General features: G+C 34.9%; 1 protein-coding gene across 6 annotated transcripts in view; it reads left to right on the top strand.

The window, feature by feature from the left end:
* The first annotated feature begins 6232 nt into the window (after window positions 1–6232).
* Window positions 6233–21503, top strand: part of LOC123526728 (calmodulin-binding transcription activator 1-like) — an 80896-nt gene continuing 65625 nt past the window's right edge. For 5 of the 6 annotated variants that reach the window (XM_053523142.1, XM_053523141.1, XM_053523140.1 and 2 more), the window contains exon 1: window positions 6233–6382. The gene's annotated coding sequence lies outside the window, so the exon portion shown is untranslated. Of the gene's footprint in view, window positions 6383–17305; window positions 17560–21503 lie in introns of those variants that run through there. The other variant, XM_053523139.1, reaches the window with a different exon arrangement.

Here is a 21503-nt window from a genome sequence, read left to right as displayed (position 1 = left end):
AAAAATGCAAAGAAAATAAGGAAAATAGCTCTACAGAGCAAAAAAAAAAACTGAGAACTATTTGTATCCGCCATTATGCGTGCCATTTCTCTATTTAGTGTCTGTATGCCTTTATCCCGGAGCAATCGGTTTTGTACGGAATGGAGAAAATCTGTTGTCGGAAGATTTTGAACTTAAACAGGGAACAAAGCAAGGGCCACGCACTCTACAACCTATTCCATGATCAGTTGCTGAATACCATACAAGACAGTGGATTAGGTGCATTAATTGGGAATGTAAAAGTAGCAGCCCCACATATGCGGATGACACAGTGTTACTGTTAAACACCACTGCTGATTTACAATCCATGCTTTACTTTTTAGTAGATTTTAATACAAAAAGAGAATAAATAAAAAAAAAATCCAGAGAAATCAGAAATCCTTGTAGTTCGAGGAAATCAATAACCAATTTCCAAACGTTAAATTGATTGGTGAACAAGTTTCTTGTGTATCAACAGTTAAATATCTAGGGTTAAACAGAAACAACAAGAATTCAATAGATACAGAAGAACGAAAACAGCACAGAAGAAGTACACTTGCTTCTTCGGACGAGCCTACATGCTCGCAAAAGCAACATACAAGATATGGAGGACAATGTTACAATTAGATATCTATACAGTCTTAGGAATATTACCAAAATATCTATAATCTTCTGTTCCTCTGCCCTCAGCATGCTATCTATTTTCAAGCAATTGATATAGTATTAGTAATGCCATGGCCTCTGCACTGGTCAGTGATTTATAGCACATATCAATTACAGACTTGTTGCAGATTTTCTCCTCATGCATCACATGTCCACGATTCTTTCAAAATGCATATTCCACATGCATATGTAATACAGTTTATACTAAATTATTTTAGGTCGATTGTGAAGCAAGTTCCACAACTTATATTAATCACTCGTGATACCTCATTCCTGATGGAATCCATCGCCACGAGGGTATGAGAGAAGAGGAGCCAGTTCCCCCCTTTTATGCTGAGCACCAAGCATGGAGCTACTGATACCATTTTTCATGTCTTTGGTATGACGCAGCCGGGGATCGGACCCACGACCTCCCGCTCTCGAAGCGGACGCTGAACCAATAGGCTACCGAGGCGGTAATGACCTTGATTTGATATGTTTACTCAGACTGTTCTCATTGTTCTTTGAGACGAATGTTAAACATCTTGCAGAGATGGTAAATTTTGTCTTTTTTGTGAGGCATTACATTATGATTATTTTATTTTATAAAAGGTGAATTGTTACTTGAAAAATGAAAATCAATCATAGTTTTATTTACGTGTAAGTTTTTGTGTTCTAGCTATAAAACATAAAATCATTTATCATCTGTAATATTTAAAATCTAGGAAAACTGGAAGATTGATATATTGAATCCATTTCCATTGCCCTATACAACATGTGCCACAATTATCTTAATGTAGAAAAAATAAATATTGTGTCTGTTACATTAAATTACTTATATAAGCCAATAGCAATACTTCTGTGAACATGTATACATTTATTCAATTGGTAAGAATTGCATTTTCCTAGACTTTGGTAACAAAGGCACATTTGGAATTAAATAAATTTATAGGGCTACACTTACACATTCCTTTATACTTATGGATTTTCATTTTTCCCCATTATTGTTGAATTCTTCAAACTTTTTTAGGATGCAATAGATAACAATCTGATATATTTCAACAAGTGCCCAGTTTTACATTAGAATATTAACAGCACATTTTTTGTCACACACTTATTTTTATGATTAAATTATTACCTTCAAGATGACAATAGAAAATGGAAGAATAAAATATGCAGAATATGTGTGGTGAGCGGAACTTCTTTCTTATGAAACCGATACAGTTGGTTTCTGACTCGGCCAATCACCCCAAGCGCGGCAGAAATATATCGAATGTCTGCCATAATTATTGCATCAAGCATATGGCATGTCGAGCTGTTTTTTGACTTCCAATGTACGACTTCAGTGTTGGATTCAGTGTTGTTATATTTTCTGGTCCTTTGGGGTCATGGAGTCCATTCAATAAATGTGTAATAGAGTTCCGCTTAAGCCGGTGCTAGGGGGCGTGAGAGGTGTTGCACATTTCATTACCTCTTATAAACCGAGTCTGCTATTATTCCGCTTGGTTGCATTCTTTGCTTCCAAAGGATCTTTTTACAGATTTCATTTCCATTTTAAGCTTCTTATTTACCATTTTGTGAATGCAAAATGTTAAGTGAGTGCCTAAACAGTCATAAACAAAAAATATGTTGTGCACTCAAAAAACAATGTTGCTCACTCAAGACAATATGTCTTACTCTTGAAATTATAAGTCAAAGTTAAAAGTCAAAAGCTTGAAGTAATACGTCATTTGTTTGGATAATAAGTCGATATCTTGAAATCATAAGTGGAGCACTCAAGATAATATATTCTGTCCGATATTATTTAACGACAAAAATAAAGTCGTTAAACAATACTGTATAATTAAGAACTATTGAGAGATTCGATTTTCTCATCAATTGTCATATTGCAGAAACCAAGACCAAGATATGACATTTATAACATAACAGCGATTCTTGAGGTCTTAGAATCTAAATTTCAGGATGATTCTATAGGTATGAAAATAGCCATAAGTTTGTGTTTAGCTGGAAGTGACTTTATTCCAAAGTATCATCACGTGTCTCGGGATACCGTCTTAAAAGCTGTTATCCAAAATCATCAATATAATCTGTTCCAAATGAATGGAACAGAAGAACGGGTGGATAAAGACTCATTTGTAAATTTATTCAAAACTTTGTTTTGCCCTAAAAACACATAGACTCAAGTATAACATTATATGAAGTCAGGGCCTTATCACTTTCCAAAGCATTGGATAAGTCAGTGAAAAGTGACTTTAAAATTGCTGATCCACGAAAATGGCATAAAAATGGCTGCCACCAAAGCCTGCAGTTGAGCGTTTGGCAGAACTTCTGCAGCTCTAGATAGAGTACAGTTTAGAAACAATTTGGCGTACATGATGGTCCACTTCCTTGCTTCTTGAAGAGCCTATGTTTGAGGAAAAATACATGTGGAGAGACAGGATATGATTTTATACCAGATGGCCATTTCAGTGGAGTAAGTGAATTACCAGAACTAATCTTAGTTAAAAGGCCAAAGAGACTGTTAGACAATACACCCCAGAATGGAGAAAGACGGAATAATCACCTTACGATAACACCAAAACACAAATAAATGATAGAAGTAACTGTGACTTAGAATAAGTGCTTAAAGAAATGTACAGAAGAGAAAAAAGAATGAACGTTTAACATATTCGGCAATATGAAATACAAAGCGAGCAACCAAACATCTGTAAATATGTACATTCTTTTGAAAGCATGTCATTTATTGTTAGCCTTAAGTGCCGCAACACTTTTCAGTTGGGTACTATATTTTTTAAGGAAAGGGTATATTTTAGATGCTTTCCAACTGCTCTGACCATATTGTGCACCGCTATACTTGTATCACATCAACAATCTCTGAGTGCTGTGTGGTGGCCGTGAACTCTGTTCACATTCCTGATTTTACATATACATAACAAATCACATGCGTGTACATGATATAAATGATTAACGCCTATATTAGTCACCCATTGATAAAATTATCATTCCAACTATTTAAAAATGATTTTCTACTATATATTCAATGATTAGATGTAACATTTAACATTATACACATCTTTATTATGTTCTACGAATATAGTCTTTAAACAGTTCAGTTAGAAAAGATGTATTAAAATTCACTTTAATTTTAGAAACCAAAAATCTTAACGCAAAGACATCAACCGCCGAAGAAATGGATCACCGCCACAATCGATGCGATGTTTAAAAAAATACAATTTCGCAACTCATTAAAGTAAAATTATCAAACTCTTTGTCAAAACAAATGCATTTAGCTATTTGAAACAGTCGGCATTGTAGGATGAGGACTAGGACCTTTGTCTGGTATTTCTTGTACTGTTACTGTTGCAAAAGCTTTAAGAAATTGGTCATTCAAGATATTAGCTTTTGAAGTATATCTGATTTCAACGTAGTGGAAGTGTAGTGAACGATTCAGGTTTTTCTGCTTTGTATTTATGTAAGGAAATACGTTCTTAGGCTGTTTAGGAGGAATTATTTCCACGTATCAACGATTGATGGATACCTGCACAATTCTATTCATCAGCTAACCAAGTGTGTGATTTGCAACAATATCTTATATTTCTAAATGCTGCTTAACATTTGTTTCACCTTGAATAGTACTGGATGATTTCAAGTCAATTTTGCCCGGGTTAAAATCTCCGACAATTTAGGAAATTGGTTTAAAATCTGGGTTTTCTTTTGGGTTTTACAGACTTTATTACTCTGCAAAGAGACTCATTTAAATACTATAAGGTAATATCATCATCTGGTTGCATGAGGTCTATAAAGAGTTAAAAATCAATTTTCTACAGCTGAAATCTGAAACTTCTAAACTAGTAATTTCACAGTTAAGTTGATGCTCATTACTCTGAACTGACTGGTAATTATATGTAATGGCAATAAGCACGGCAGCATGACTCTGACTTCTTTTATTTGGCAGTCTATCTTTTCTTGCACACAAAACAGTTACGTACCGGATATTCCCATCTGATTCTAAAACAAGTAACAGATTGTTATATTCTGTATATAATGGACAAATTAGGATCAAAGAATTCTGATTTAATGTGTATTGAAAATGTTTCATTGAACGATTTTCTCTGACCACGCCAACGATTGAAATAGGAGACCATATCATTCACTCGAAAAATGAAATGTCTTTATTTATCTATTTTTGTGTGTTAACTATGGCAGGTGTTGAAAAAGATGTGATTATATATTCGGCCGAACACGTTATAATGTTACATTGCAAGTCAATGGGAAAACAACAGTTTGTCTTGACTGTGTGGTTTGAATACTCCCGCTTCATAGTTTTGAGTACTGCATTATCACCCTTTGGGTATTTAATTTTGTCTGTTGACAGACTCTGTGATGTGCAGCATCATAACCTCGGATCCCCGCTCTAAATTCTAGTTTGTTTAGTTCCAACATTGTTTCCACGTTTAGGCCACCTTACAAACGCATCTGCGCATGTCTCTTAATTGCTTTTAAGTCAGAGACCACCAATTAAAACAAAAACCGGGAACTCGCTAGGAATAAGGTTACCGTATATCTTGGAATTAGGCAATGTTTAGTCTGTTCTGATTGGTGAGAAATGTAAACAAACCAAAAGAAGTGATTTGTTTTCGAAACTGAATCTTATTCGTGCGTTTGGACCCATTTTATTGTCTGTAACATACATTTTCTTGAAGAAATTTGTCAGCGTTAATAAAAATCAAAATAATAGTGGAGGTCATGTTTGATGCAAGAAAAATATTTTCAGTCAAGCACACAAACTGCACAATCAGCTAAAAATGAGACCCCAAATTGTTGTGGTGTATGATCTAAGTTTCCAAGAGTAATTCTGACATTTCATTAGCATGGATCTGTCATGTGATTTCAGCAAACAATTACAAAGAAAAAAATGAGGTAAGTGTATAGCTGGGAATAATGTAATGTTTGTCCATTCTGATCAGCCACTCATGTAAACAAACCCAAGAAGTGATTAATTTTAAACAATGATTTTTTTTACTGCTTTTACAGTATTTTTATTATACATTTTGACAAAATTTGCTACATTTTATGTGTACTGGAAAAAGTTTTTTTTCAGACGAATTTCTCCCGCCATGCTAAACAGGGGACATCTCATTCACGAAAATTACTTAAATAAAGCATCACTATTCATATGTTTTTCGTCCGATATTTTGGTGGAACTAAGATAGTTCTTGAAAACACGTGATTACATATACATGTTTCGATTTATGGAAGGCCGTACACGCCATAATGTTGTAATGGAACTCTATCGGAAAACAATTGGTGGTCTCTAATCATTTAGTGTCTGTATGCCTGCAATGCTGAGTTTTGCTCATCTCGGTTCTAGGGTGTGTAGATTTTAGCATGCACTTACACTACATTTCACCAACAGGCACAATCAAACCGAGCCTGCAACATTTTCATTTGTCTTCTTTCGCAAGCTATCGAGTTTAACTCTGCTACGAATGGATGGATGGTTTGACAATAGCACATGATCAATGCGTTATTGGTTAATATATTAAACCTTCCATGTGAATGTAAACTTCCGTCAAAATCAGAAAATGCAAAAAATAATAGAATAGATTTTTTTTTTCTTTTTATGTTAAACTTTAAACAGTATTTTTACGGATAAGGGATAAATTGTGATTTTACAGGCGTTGCCACATGCGACATTGTAATTGCAGCATCAGAATTTCAGGTAAGAAAAGTAAAGTCGCCAAATTATACACGGAAGGCTCGATCAAAAATAGTTTACACTGTTTAAGTAACAAGATTATCTTAGAAAACACGTGCAATATCCTGGGTGGGTGCAGATGGTGCTAAGCATTCTGCTGATGGGGGTATGGGGAGCTTCTCAAATAAATTCAAAGAAAGTGGCTAGGGGTCTGGTAACCGCACCTCTAGACCCGGAATCCATAGGCAACCGATTTTTTGGGCTACGCTCCTGCACCACAGAGCGCGCGCGCACTGGCATATATCGTACCATGTCATGCACTGTAATTCAACCTAGCTATATAAAAGGTGAAAAGTTCACAAATCTCCCGTTTAAGAAATGACAGATTTTCCCCTGTTACTTAAAAAAAAACTAGCGGTGCAGGAGCGTAGCCCAAAAAATCGGGTGCCTATGCCGGAATCTAGGGGTCCAGTAATTGATATATGTGCTGTTATGTACCATATTCCTAGTGTAATTGCTGGTAGTAGCTATGATTAGTTGTCATAAAGTTGCAATTATAACATTTTTTTGAAAATATTTCATTTATAATTAATCTTACTTGGGTTGAACCATTCGATGCATATCTTTTTAAATAGGAAGTGGCTAGGTGTCCGATAAACAGACCTCTGGACCCAGGGACTAGGGGTTCAGTTACCAGACCTCTAGACAACCTATGTAGGGCTGTCTAGAGGTCCTGTAAACAATATGAATACTGAAAACTATATGCCATACTGAAAGAGGAGATAATTTCGAAAGTTAGCTTGATCTTGTTTTTCGTCGTTTTATATATGTTATAAATGACAGGAAACAAAATGCTTTATAATTATTTAATCCTGAGAAAAACACAATCACAAATTTGATAAATTATTGATAGTAATTAGCACTTTATTTGCTGTAATCAAAAGCTTTTATCAATTTTGTGTTTTTCTTGAGACTGAAGAATCAGGGGTTCCACTAGACCCGAAAACCCAAGAGTCCCAGGACCCTTGGGCCCAAATTTTGAAGGGTCCTTTTCCAAAATACATGAGTCCTGTCCCAGCACGTCCATATAATTGACTATATTTTTTTATTCAGTAATACGTAGATCTTTACCTAAGAAAGCAATAAATCCAAGATCATGTTACAGCGTAATAAAAATGTCAGTTTCAGGTCATATAGTCTCATATTGTAAACTAAACTTTATCAAAATTCATGTTATTTTGATTAGATTTTTCTTCAATATTTCATTTCATTTTTAATAACATAACAGTGCTATAACACTCTGTAAAAATGTATTCAAAATGTACTATCCGGATACTGGTACACTTTCAGAATGTCATTGGAAAGTAGTTTTTGCTCAGTTTACTTGGCAAACTAAGATATATCAGCGACAGTTCCTCAAATAATGATGCTACTTATCATTAAAAACTGCATTGAAAGTCAGTTTTTTTAAGGAATTTTGGAAACATGCACAAGACATCAGGTGTAATTAGACCCGTGAACGGACATTCTAAACTTATTTTTGCTTTCGAAATTCATCAGAATTTGTGAAGTTTCTTGTTGAAATTACGATATGATCACTAAACAATGGTCTGATTTAAAGTTTGCATGAAAAAATCTTGCAGGGCACTTTTCACATGCTTGGTAATCAGCTGCTTACGATAATTTAGTAATTGGCGCCTTTTTTGACAGTACACAGGATTCGCTTTATCAATTAATTTCAACACTTCATTGATTCTTGTTACCTATGTGCACTCACTGTGACGTAACTTGCTGATAAAAAATTAACGAGGCATGTCTACAGAAGAAAGGGCGGGATTTAGCAGAGATCAAAGGCACGAGGGCATGTCCGCGAGTGTTTATTTTGAATACACATGTCTATCGTGGAAATAGTTTTACTGAAGGAAATTAATGAGAAGAGAAAGGATTATCAAAAGAAAATGCCCCCGGGTCCCAAAGGACGCACAGGCAAGTATTCTGCCGCGTCCTTTGAGCGTCTTTTGAAAATCTCCCGGGTCCGGACCCGGGGTCCTGGGTCAAATGGAACCCCTGAAGAATTAAAATTTTTTCTTTCGTTTTTTTAACATGGATTGTGAATTAATTTTACTACTTGAGAAGATAATGATGACTTGACTGGAAATTGCTGTTTTAAATTTCATATTCAACATGCCCCCAACCCGTGTGAGAGCTATTTATAAATAAAAGATTTACAAAAAGGATAACGGCAACTTTTTTTTCATGAGCACAATCCATACCTTAAATAGAAAAGAAAACAGTAAGATCATTATTTTTTTTATTCATCTGTCCCGAGAGAAAAAAACAAGAATTTGATAAAAGATTCCAATTACGGTGTACAAATTGCTTTTTATTATTACTCGAATTTGCGATCATATTTTTCCCGGTATTAAAGAGTTATTAGTTAAAAATACTTGTTTCCTGTCCCTTACAATGTATTTATAAAAACAAGTAAACTTTTGAAATCAGAGATAAAATATAGTCTCCTCTTTGTAAATACTGTTCTCGGTATTCATATTGATTACCGGACCTCTTGGTCTGTCTAGAGATCTGGTAACTGGATCATGGTCTGCACTGTTCGCTATTCAGTCATTAAATTTTCAGTGAACACCCCTTTAAATAATAAGTGGTATGGTCTAGAATGAATGATGGACCAGTCCATTTTAGAAATTTAGCAGGGTAAGACTCTTCAGTATGTTCAGTTAGTAAGGTATACATAGGGAACTGGTACATCGTATCCTCCTGGAATCAGAAGTGTCAGGGTATGTGTTTTTGGGCACCATGTATGACTACAAATGTTGTCACTCAACTTGTCAGATTTACAGCATACATGTATTTAGCTTGATTGTTAAAACAAAATGCTTCCTGCTAGTTCGTTAGGAAAAATTGATAAGAATTTTCATGTAAAAATTGCAGTTGAAGATTTGTAAGGATGAAAACACAGCTAAAATCTTGAAAAAATGGTACAAAACAGGATCAAATGTTTCACAGTGGTGGGATGTTTACAATGACTTTTATTTTGTCAAAAAAGGCTATATTTCACCATGTGTTTATGCTCTGTCAGATAGACTGATCGTCATCATGTTATGGCCGTAAGATCTTGCCCAGTTTTATGATTGAACAAACATGACCAGAGTTATGTGTCCTTGATTTAACAATAAATACCATGTTTCATATGGAAAACATAAAGCATCTTCTGCTGTGAAACCAGTGGTACAAATTGATCATTGAAGGATTTTTTTTTTAAAGTTGTTAAAATTATTTGGATTTGTGAAAATACTTGACCTCCATGGACACTGCTTAATTAACCTTTAACCTGCTGGTGGCAAGTGATTCTGCCTTTGTGGCCAGTGCAGACCAAGATCAGCCTGCACATCCGTGCAGTCTGATCATGGTCTGCATTGTTCACTATTCTGTTGGTAAATTTTCTGTGAACATCTCTTTGATTAGTAAGTGGTACTGCCAAAATTGACTGATGGAGCAGTCCATTTTAGAAATTTAGCAGGGTAAAGGTTAATTATGTCAGCAGGGGTCTAGCTAGGTCCAATTTTTTGGGAGAAGTCACTTCTCCCTCAAGCTGATTTAGGGAGAAGTGAGGAGACTTTAGGGAGAAGTGGGAAGACTTTTCCTACTGCAATGATGTTGAGTGATTTGAAAGGTGGCTGTAATGTTCTTGATAAAAAGTATTGATGTGACCATTCATTTTCTTAGTTAGATCATTTCCCATACAGTGGTTATTGTTTCGTTAAAAAATTCTGAAAAAAGTCGTTTTCAAAATTCAAGCCGATTCTGTAAATGTAACCCGCCGAATTTTGGTTATATCTTGTATGAAGTGTTTATTATTAACACCGAGTCATTCACCGAGGAATGTCAGTATCTCACTCGAATAAAACTGAAAGTAAACTGTGTAATCTAGAAATACATATTCAAATAAATTCATCGATGGAAGTCAATTTAAACATAGTTTATACATTACATGTCGTTCTTTTATCATAGATAACAAATAATTGTGTACCAAATTCCAATTAATCGCATGGTTAATCAGCAGATTCTTTAAAAAAACCTTGCTTTTTGCACTCAAACATGTTGACAATTAAGAACGAAGTGTCAAAGATGTAAACGCGACGCTAATTGGCTGAACACAATAAACGAGGTGTATCGGATAATTTGATTCGCTTTCACACTTCTCGGGAAAATCTCGCAAGTACCTGAAGTAGGCGGAGCTTAAATTATGCTCCCGGCGTGTGTTTGTGTATTCGGCACTCGATATGACACCGTGCAAATTGTCAACAGTCGGGGTAGCACTAATTAGTGAGTGCGGAAATCAAAGAAAATCGGGCGACTTGCATTTCGCTTTGAGGTTAGATTTGAGCGAAGTTTGAAGTTCTAGAGCGCCTATTTCGCTCAAGTCGCCCACTCGCGAGAGCCCTGGTCAGATATGTTGACTTTGTCTTGTTTTCCAATAATTATGTCTCCATCTCTGAAAATAGTGATTAGAGTTTGAAATGATTATGATAGTTTGACAGAAGGTAACACTAGACAGTGTTTTTTCTCCTTCTATAATACGGGCCGTTAATAGGCCCCTTCCTCCTAATAAAATTTCTTTTAAATCATGCAGTTTTTCGCCAAAATTGACTGTACATCAGGTTTTTTATTTGCCATTGCCCAAATATCGAGCTATTTTTTCCTCAAATCACAGGCCTTGGACCACTTCCCCACCTGATAAAAAAAAAACTGCTAGAGGATTGTCTATAATTTCTCATCAGTCCTAAAAGTGCATGGTCAGACACTGAATCATTTTCCCATATGCATGTAAAGTGTTTTATTGAAAACTTTAAAACTTTTTTTTCAGAAACCATTATTAATTTCAGTGATGTGTTTACTATAGGATAATATTTTAAAGTTGTTTAATTTTTACTGATCAGTTAAAAATAGGTTTCCTCTGCAGGATGTGTCCCAATTATGCTAATTTTCCTCATTTTAATAGTCAACTTTTAAAGCCTGAAACTTTGACATTAAAACGCTAGATTTTGATTTTAGTCTGTCATTGATAAAGTGAATATCTGCCGTTCTTAAGTATTGGTGAATGCAAGGGCTCCTGGCCTCAGATTGGCTTACCAGTGTTGCTGAGGTTATTCTGCTTTCTGAGGTGAGCGATTTAGGGCCATCTTGGCTCTCTGGTTTCAGTATACTAATTATATTAATTTTATTAATTGCCCATCAAATTTACCTTCATTATGCATTATTACCATGTTTTTCATCAAATTAACAAATTAAATTCTTAAATTATATTAATGGTATGCCAAATGCTGAAATTTGCAGGAGTAAGTTTTATTGCGTTATAACTACATTGGTATTTGGTATATAACAAACTTGTATAGCAGCTTTGTTTCCAGCAGTATTTTGTTTTCTACATGTAAAGTTGAATTGTCGGGGCTAGTAAAAAGTTCTTGCTAGGTTATTGACATTCACATTTAGTAATCTCTTTAAGATAAGAATTTTCCTTTTTTTAGGTAAAAAACTCCCATATTTTGTACATAGTGATACATACTGGTGGTATATACCCTTAAATGTATTTTCACTAGCAGCCCAAGTAAAATATAATCAAGGACTACTTTTTACACAAATGTAGATGGATTCTAAGCAGCCCTAGCCATTTTCAAGTGGAAAAATAAATGACATAGGGAAGTTCTTTCATCTATATGTTATATCAGTTGACTTGTCGAAAGACAAATATTGCATAAAGAATAGTCAAAATGAATGACATGCTCATAGTGTCATCGTGTTGAGGGGTTTTCATATTTAGGAAGAACAGTTTCCTTTGACTGCAGTTATTTATTGTAAAGAAAAAGGGCAGTAAAAATTGGCAAGAAATTAGGCTGTTTTTACCTTGAAAAAATTGGCAAGAAATTAAGCTGTTTTTACCTTGACCCAGCACAAGATTTATTCTGGATTCTTTCACTGAGTAACAATTGTTTATATTTGTGTGCATTTTGTTTACAGAAAATTGAAAAATGTTTGCAGTCAATAAATTCTGCAGTATTTAAAATACCTGTGATGTTTTTGTATGGAAACATTGCTTCACCTGCCATGTTTTCATTCCGGTCTAATGCCTTCCATATTAAAACTTATTGACTGTAATGGTGTTACATCGTTTATTCCATTTATAGGCTTTAATACGAGGAAGAGATTTTTGCCGCTATTTTCTGAATGTATCGGATTGTCTCGTTGTGCGTGAAAGCTGCTCAGCTTCATCATAAACAGCATGCTGTGGCTGCGATGTTGACGTAATTCCGTATTGATTTTCTCGTAGAACTGAGATGTTCACAATTCTATTGAACATCACCATGCCATTGTGAATTGATGGCCTATTTTATAGCTTTATATGGAACTAACTGTGATAGAGGAGACGACATCTTCTCAAAGTTGTTATATAAAAAGTTTTCCAAGCATTGTGAGAGGTCGACATGTTAACGTCCGTTTTTTCTTCTTCTCATTTTACATGTGCTTGTTTATGAAGAATAGCTATGCTACTAAGTTTTTATCCAGACTTCTTTAAATGAAATCATCAGATTAGGCAGTTATGTTTTCTGTGGAAGTTTGATCTTGGTCAAAGATTATCAAGAATTTTTTGTTGTTTTTTTTCATTCCCAGAAGGCACCCTTGCCATTGGCATATTTCAAAACCTGTGCCAGAAATCAAACCAGGTTGTTCAGTCATTATACTAGTCTTGTTTTATACATGTAACTAAGGTTTATTACCAGGGATCCAGGACATTGGGTTTTTTGTTTGTTTTGGAAATTATATGAATTTTTGACCTTATTTGGCCTTTGAGCAATGTGGTCATACAGTAATTGAAATTTCACTACTAACCCAAGAGAGTGGTGCCAGGTCTTGTGCTTAAGGTTTCAGCTGCTCAGCTACGATTTTGTGGGTTCAAGCCCATTTGGCGTCATGGCCATTCATTTTTAGCTCATCTGATTTTTTGAAAAAAAATGATGAGTTATTGTCATCACTTGAGCGGTTGTCGGCGTCGGTGTCGGCGTCGGCGTCTGCGTCGGCGTTGCCTGGTTAAGTTTTATGTTTAGGTCAGCTTTTCTCCTAAACTATCAAAGCTATTGCTTTGAAACTTGGAATACTTGTTCACCATCATAAGCTGACCCTGTATAGCAAGAAACATAACTCCATCTTGCTTTTTGCAAGATTTATGGCCCCTTTTGTACTTAGAAAATATCAGATTTCTTGGTTAAGTTTTATGTTTAGGTCAACTTTTCTCCTAAACTATCAAAGCTATTGCTTTGAAACTTTGAATACTTGTTCACCATCATAAGCTGACCCTGTACATCAAGAAACATAACTCCATCTTGCTTTTTGCAGGATTTATTGCCCCTTTTGGACTTAGAAAATCAGTTTTCTTGGTTAAGTTTTATGTTTAGGTCAGCTTTTATCCTAAACTATCAAAGCTATTGCTTTAAAACTTGCAACACTTGTTCACCATCATAAGTTGACCCTGTACAGCAAGAAACATAACTCCGTCCTGCTTTTTGCAAGATTTATGGCCCCTTTTGGACTTAGAAAATATCAGATTTCTTGGTTAAGTTTATGTTTAGGTCAACTTTTTCTCTTAAACTATCAAAGCTATTGCTTTGAAACTTGCAACACTTGTTCACCATCATAAGCTGACCCTGTACAGCAAGCAACATAACTCCATCCTGCTTTTTGCAATAATTATTGCCCCTTTTGGACTTAGAAAATCATTTTCTTGGTTGAGTATTATGTTTAAGTCAACTTTTCTCATAAACTATCAAAGCTATTGCTTTAAAACTTGCAACAGTTTTTCACCATCATAAGTGGACACTGTACATCAAGAAACATAACTCTATCCTGCTTTTTGCAAGAATGATGGCCCTTTTCAGACTTAGAAAATCATGGGTAGGACAATATTTCTGTTACACAAAAAAAAAATCAGATGAGCGTCAGCACCCGCAAGGCGGTGCTCTTGTCTTAGGATACTAAGTACTGATTTTTCCAGGAAGCAGTCTCTAGAGGGATTCAGATAAGCTCCAAACTTTCATCACAATCAAGGTAATATGAGCCGAGCCATGAGAAAACCAACATAGTGCATTTGCGACTAGCATGGATCCAGACCAGCCTGCGCATCCACGCAGTCTGGTCAGGATCCTTGCTGTTCGCTTTCAAAGTCTGTTGCAATTAGAGAAACTGTTAGCAAACAGCATGGATCCTGTCCAGACTGCGCTGATGCGCAGGCTGGTCTGGATCCATGCTGGTCACAAAGCCATTATGTTGGTTTTCTCATGGCGTGGCTCAATTATAAATTAGTATAAACTGAAGGTAAAACAAATTAACATAAATTTGGACTGGTAGTTCTCAAAGATTTTATATATCAAAGCATTTTGACTTGGGCTTAAGTAAAAGATTTTGAGGTTTATATTAATGTACGCTCTTTTTTCCGTAAAAAAAAACTGTACATTGCTGATTTGCAAAGATCGTCTTTGTATCAAAAGAAATAAATATAAAAAATCAACTACCCATATGGGGATATTTTTCCATCGAGGAGTATTATCCATCAGGATAGTCTGTTATAATCCAGTGTGAATTTCGGCTTGTGTATGAAAAGCAAACTTTCTGACATCTGTTTAACCCTTAGCCTGCTAAATTTCTATAATGGACTGGTCCATCATTAAATTTGGGCAATACCATTTATTATTCGAAGGGGTGTTCACTGAAAATTTACTGACTGAATAGCGAACAGTGCAGACCATGATCAGACTGCACGGATGTGCAGGCTGATCTTGGTCTGCACTGGTCGCAAAGGCAGGATCACTTGCCGGCAGCAGGCTAAAGGTTAATACTATATACATGATATAAAGCTAGTTATGCTAAAACTTGGGTTGAAAAACATGAATACAATTAAATGATGTAAAATATCTGACATTGAAGAAAAACAAATATGACATCATAACAAACAGCTGATATGGCAAGAGCAACAAATATGGCCAGAATAACAAATATGGCAAGAACAACAAATATGGCAAGAATAACAAATACGGCAAGAACAACAAATATGCCAAGAACAACAAATATGGCAAGAACAACAAATAAGGCCAGAAAAACAAATATAACAAATATGGCAAAGACAACAGATATGGCAAAGACAACAGATATGGCCAGAATAACAAATGTGGCTAGAATAACAAATATAGCAAGGGAAAAAATATGGCAAGAACAATAATTATACATATGACAATAACAAATATGGCAAAAATAACAATTGAACAACAGCTTGGTTCACATGGAACTCGTAGTTTTTCGATTGGTGCTGTAGCTAATTCTTAAGTTATTGTATGGAATCTAAAACACCTGCTTGTCAGTAGCTTTCATAACTTTAACAGGTGCTTGAGGGTGCCTAAAATGTCCAGGGTGGCACTTCGGATCTTCCTCAACCATTAAAGAATGAAAGTCATCAAAATTGTCCGTAAGTATTTACCTGGCACTCATCAATCTTTGCCAGTATTTTTGACTATTGAACACTAGCTCATTAACCATTAAAAGTCATGATAAGGATGGTACCCAGTTTTCAGTCTGTTAGTTTGCAGATATAATATTAAAAATGAAACAGTATGAAAGTGTCAGACATGAAACTCCAACCCATGACCCCAAGATTGGTAGCAGAAGGCTTTGTCCACACATTTCCCTGCAAATCTGACATGACATCAAATTAGCTTTGTAACTATATAGTAAATAAGTAATAGTCTATCAAAAGTAATATCGCTATTATTAAGGTTCAGACACTGAACACTTTAACATGGAAACATACAGAATTTTTCCTGAGTGCCAGGTATATACTTGCTGACAGTAACTGATACCTTTTCACCCAGAGAAACAAAAAACAAAGTGGCTGCAGTTAATTATGAGTTTTGACACATTTTTGAGATTAGTTAATTTACAGAGACTGGAGTATCCTAGGAAACGTGCTTGTCAAGGAGTAACTATGGAAACATCTATGAAAATGTTTAAATGGGATTTAATTGTCTCCCTGATAAAAACTCCCAGTGGATGCAGTGAATCTTTTTTCTCTCTCATTTATTCTTGATTATAGTTAACTGATGTAAATCTGGTAATACTTTATTTTTCCAGGAAGCTTTATCAATATTTTTTAAAGGAAGTTAATCACATTTTGGACAAGCATTTGGATTTGTTTGCAACTTGTACACACATTAAATTTTGTGTTCAGTGAGTGCTTACATGTTGTTGTATATATAAAGATGAAAATTTTCAGTATTACTAAAGTATAATTGATGATCTATCCAGGTTGCCAAAACATTAAATCATTTAGTGTAATTTTTAAAATAACTTGCTAGAATGTATTCATGTATATTAAAAATTATTGTGTAATTTGTCAAAGATTTGCTTGACATTATGATTTACACTGAAATTCTTAGAACAAGATTCACTTCCTTACTTCTTGGTTGCGCAATTAAGATATTCATTAAAAATAATCTCTCCCACCCCACCCCCCAAAAAACACATTCCTTACACTTACTTGTATCTTATAGTAATAATATTTTGGTAAACATTTTTGAATAGTCAAGCATGCTGTTCTTTCGTTAACCCTCTATACTTTTAAACTTTATATTTTTATTTCCAATATACAAGTATATAATCCAGATTGTCAGAATTCAGTCATTCTAGTAAAATACCCAGTTAATGACCTGGAAATATTGGAACCTAGATTAATTTTCCCCATTATTGGCCATTTAACACATCGCATTTTTTTTAAACAGGAAACATGGAGTCTGCTATAAAATTGGTAGGTGCCTATAGTGAATTATATAGAGTGGGTATTGATCAGCTTTAATTCTGTATAGGGAGTGTTAATAGCAACATTGAGGTTAGCGGCATCATCTGCCGAGAGAAAAAATGATAAAATAATATAAGATAATATATTTGGATGGATAGAGTCCTTTTATGGGATTATTGATAGAATATTATGTGCTTTCTATGTTTCATATAATATTTTTACAGCTGCAGATTTAAAATCGGCTGATAGTATACTGTGAAAGTATTCTGTCAGTATCGGAGACCTTGTTACATACGCTAACCATTTTAAACATTTATACTGGATTTAATGCGTTGTCGCTGGAAAAGTATGTGCTTTTTTTACAGCTAATTATAATTATTTATTAATTTTATTTTTTAAAGTAAAGTTTGTTGTTAGTCGTTTTTGGTATTATATCAGTCTTCATTTTATTATAAAAATACAATACTTTATTTGATCCTAAACATAGACTTATAAAGAGGAGAATTTGTGCCTGTTCATTTTTGTTTTCTTATTTGTGCTTATAGAGTCTATATAAAATGTTAAAAAAGATACTTGAAAGAAAATTCTTTCTGTATGACAAATTTATGAAAGACGGAAATTAGCGTGATACATCTCTGTTCAGCTGAATTTGAAATTTGGAAAAATGAACTCTTTTGAGATGTTCTGTACAGTGTATTTAAACAGCTTCTGATTCAACATTTTTTAGCTCGACTATTCGAAGAATAAATAGAGCTATCCTACTCACCACGGCGTCGGCGTCTGTGTCGGCGTTGGCGTCGGCTTCGGCGTCACACCTTGGTTAAGTTTTCCGTACCAGTCCACATTTTGACAAAGTCTTTTGAGATAAAGCTTTAAATCTTTCAACACTTGTTTACCATCACCATGGCCAGTTATAGGCAAGAGTACATAACTCCATCAGGGATTTTGGCTGAATTATGGCCCCTTTTGACTTAGAAATCCCGGTTAAGTTTTTCGTACCAGTTCATATTTTGACAAAGTCTTTTGAGATAAAGCTTTGAAACTTTCAACACTTGTTTACCATCACCATGTCCAGATATAGGCAAGAGTACATAACTCTGTCAAGGATTTTGGCTGAATTATGGCCCCTTTTGACTTAGAAATTTTCGTACCAGTTCATATTTTGACAAAGTCTTTTGAGATAAAGCTTTGAAACTTTCAACACTTGTTTCCATCGCCATGTTCGTATAGGCAAGAGCACATTACTCCTCAAGATTTTGGCTGAATTATGCCCTTTTTGACTTAGAAATCCGGTTAAGTTTTTCGTACCAGTTCATATTTTGACAAAGTCTTTGAAGATAAAGCTTTGAAACTTTCTAACACTTTTAACCATCACCATGTCCAGTTTATAGGCAAGATACATAACTCATCAAGGATTTTGGCTGAATTATGGCCCCTTTTGACTTAGAAATCTTTGTTAAGTTTTCGTACCAGTTTATATTTTGTGTAAAGTGTTTGACATATGGCTTTGAAACTTTTATCATTATTCAGTATAATAGTCTCTATCTGTAGAAGAGTTCATAAACTCTTCATATATTTTGCTTAATTGTTGCCCTTTTTGGACTTGGAAATTGGTTCTGATTTAAAATTGCCACGTTTTGTCAACTATTTGACATATGGCTTTAAACTTTGAACACTTGTTTATCATCATGATTTCCATCTGTAGGCAAGTGTACATAACTCTGACAACTATTTTGGCTGAATAATGGCCCTTTTTGGACTTTGAAATTGGTTCACACATTGCCATTTAGTGCAAGACTTATCGAAATCCACAAATATGGGAACATTGTTTGTCTAATGTATTTTTTTCTTTTGTCTGAATATCTGTAGAAATATTTTGACCCCATTCTTCAATCAATTCTTCGAATAGACGAGCGCGCTGTCATCCGACAGCGCTTGTTAGCTCAAGTTAGTATGAAGTGCTTGTAGTAAGCTTATAGGGTAATTGAATGTTTGTTGTCGGTCTATCCATTGTCCGTCCTCAGTCTTCTGCAGATTATTTTCTAAACCACCAAGCCAGTTTCAACCAAACTTCAGAGGAATGTTCCTTGGATGGTTCCCTTCCAGATTCCATAAATAAAAACCATGCACTGTCTTGGTTGCCATTGCAACCAAAAAGAAAATCATTCTCAGAAACTGCTGGCCCAGTGTTAAAATAATTTCACAATGACTCTGCCAAATTCTTTCAAATCCTTCTGTTTTGTTTAAAGCAATAGGGCTAGTTTTCACTATATATTGCCATATGGAATCGAAAATGTTCTTCTCTGAAACTACTGGGGTGGTTTCAAAATAAATCATTTTGTTTAAAAAAAATATTACTGCCAGGGAGCACTAGGGTTATGTTTCTGTATATTGTTGTATGTAAAACTTTGAAAAAATCTTCTCCTCTGAAAGTGCTGGCCTGATTTCAAAATAATTTCACAGAAATGTTCCATGGGTGACCTTCTACCAAATTCCTTCAAACCATTCTTTGTCATCCCAAAAACTTCTAACAAGTTCTCTTGTTACAAGTTTGAAGTAGTTTTAGAAAAATGTTCCTTGGGTGACATTGTACCAATACCTGAAGTTGTTTTGTATTATTTGAATTGTCAAAAACATGACTGCCAGAGGGCATGGTCACTTTTCCAGATATGTATATAGTGGAAACTTCAAGACCTATCAGAGACTTCTAGCCTTATTTCAAAATAAAGTTCACAAGAATCTTTTTGGCTGAACTATTGAAGCCATTTTGATTCATCAAAAAAACTTTAAGGAAGTTTATGGAAGGCCTTAAAAATCTTTTCTGAATCTGCAGTCCTGCTTCCAGAGTAATAAGGTGGAAATGCCATTTACTGACTTTATTAACAGAATTGTTCCAAGTAATGTCACCATTCATAAAAAGCAAGTTTGAGCGTTATGGCTATAATATTTCTATAATTATGTATTAATGGAAACTTTGAAATCATCATTTGAGAAACTGCTGTAAGTTTTGGAATCATTTCACACAATAGTTACTGTTCCTTTGGTGATTCACTACCAAAAGTGTTAACCCCATATTGATATGTTGAAAATACGTAGTCACCTTGATATATGTTTGTACAATACATCTCTGATGATCAGTGGCCAATACCTCTCCCTCTTATTTCAGAAAAAGGACAGAATGGGGTTGGTGCAATTCTAGTTGTTTTAATCAACTTCTGTTTATACTGGACCAAGGTTGGACATTAAAGTACAAAATTATTGTTTCTTGTTTGGCATTGCATATATCAAAAATGCAGCACAGAACATATTATTAAGTAGGGTGGTAATATTTTCCTTTAGTAACATACCCCCTAACTCACAGTAACATGCCCTATAATCTGTACGTATTTCTGTGGACACAATAGTTTTAACCAAACTGCACTCTTACTACTTTCCCAGCAGAAGCATATTTCTTCATTCACTTACAGCCAATTTATTTAATTGAACTGGAAAAAAACAATCTGTCCAATCATTTCCTTTAGAGGAGACCAAAAAAAACTAAAGCCAGAAAGTACAACAGAGAGAAAAACAGTATATTTACTATGTCTAGATTTGCCCAGTAATGGATTAAAGGAGGTAATGAGCAATTGTTTCTGTTCCATTGAGATTCTTCCCATACAATGAGTCGGTACAGTTAGGACAGTGGATCCGATATAGGTTTCATTTATAATTCAATGAACATCAGCCTAGCCCTGCTATTAAGGACTGTCTTAATATGAGCCGCGCCATGAGAAAATCAACATAGTGGCTTTGCGACCAGCAAGGATATAGACATGCCTGCGCATTCGCGCAGTCTGGTCAGGATCCATGCTGTTCGCTAACAGTTTCTATGATTACAAAAGGCTTTGAAAGCGAACAGCATGGATTCTGACCAGACTGCGCGGATGCGCAAGCTGGTCTGGATCCATGCTGGTCGCAAAGCCACTATGTTGGTTTTCTCATGGCGCAGCTCATATAATTTGTGCAAATTTATTGCAAATATTATCATTTATTATCGCATCATTTATTTATGTTTATGATGGGAATAACTTGATAACGGCTAACTATGATGGCCCAACTATGATACCCTAGTGAATTTTATACTAGGAGTTAATAAGTTTGGTCATCTTACTGCTGTTAATATTTCATTTTATGTCGTCAAGCCACGTTCTTTTGAGTCACAGAATTCTTCACACAAAAATGGAGCTGCACACTAATGGTTGACTTTTGACTGACTTAATTATTATCAATTCTGAATATTTGATGAGAAGA

This window comes from Mercenaria mercenaria, chromosome 14, assembly GCF_021730395.1.
Source record: "Mercenaria mercenaria strain notata chromosome 14, MADL_Memer_1, whole genome shotgun sequence".
Classification (NCBI taxonomy): Eukaryota; Metazoa; Mollusca; class Bivalvia; order Venerida; family Veneridae; genus Mercenaria; species Mercenaria mercenaria.
This window is presented reverse-complemented; position numbering and strand designations above follow the sequence as displayed.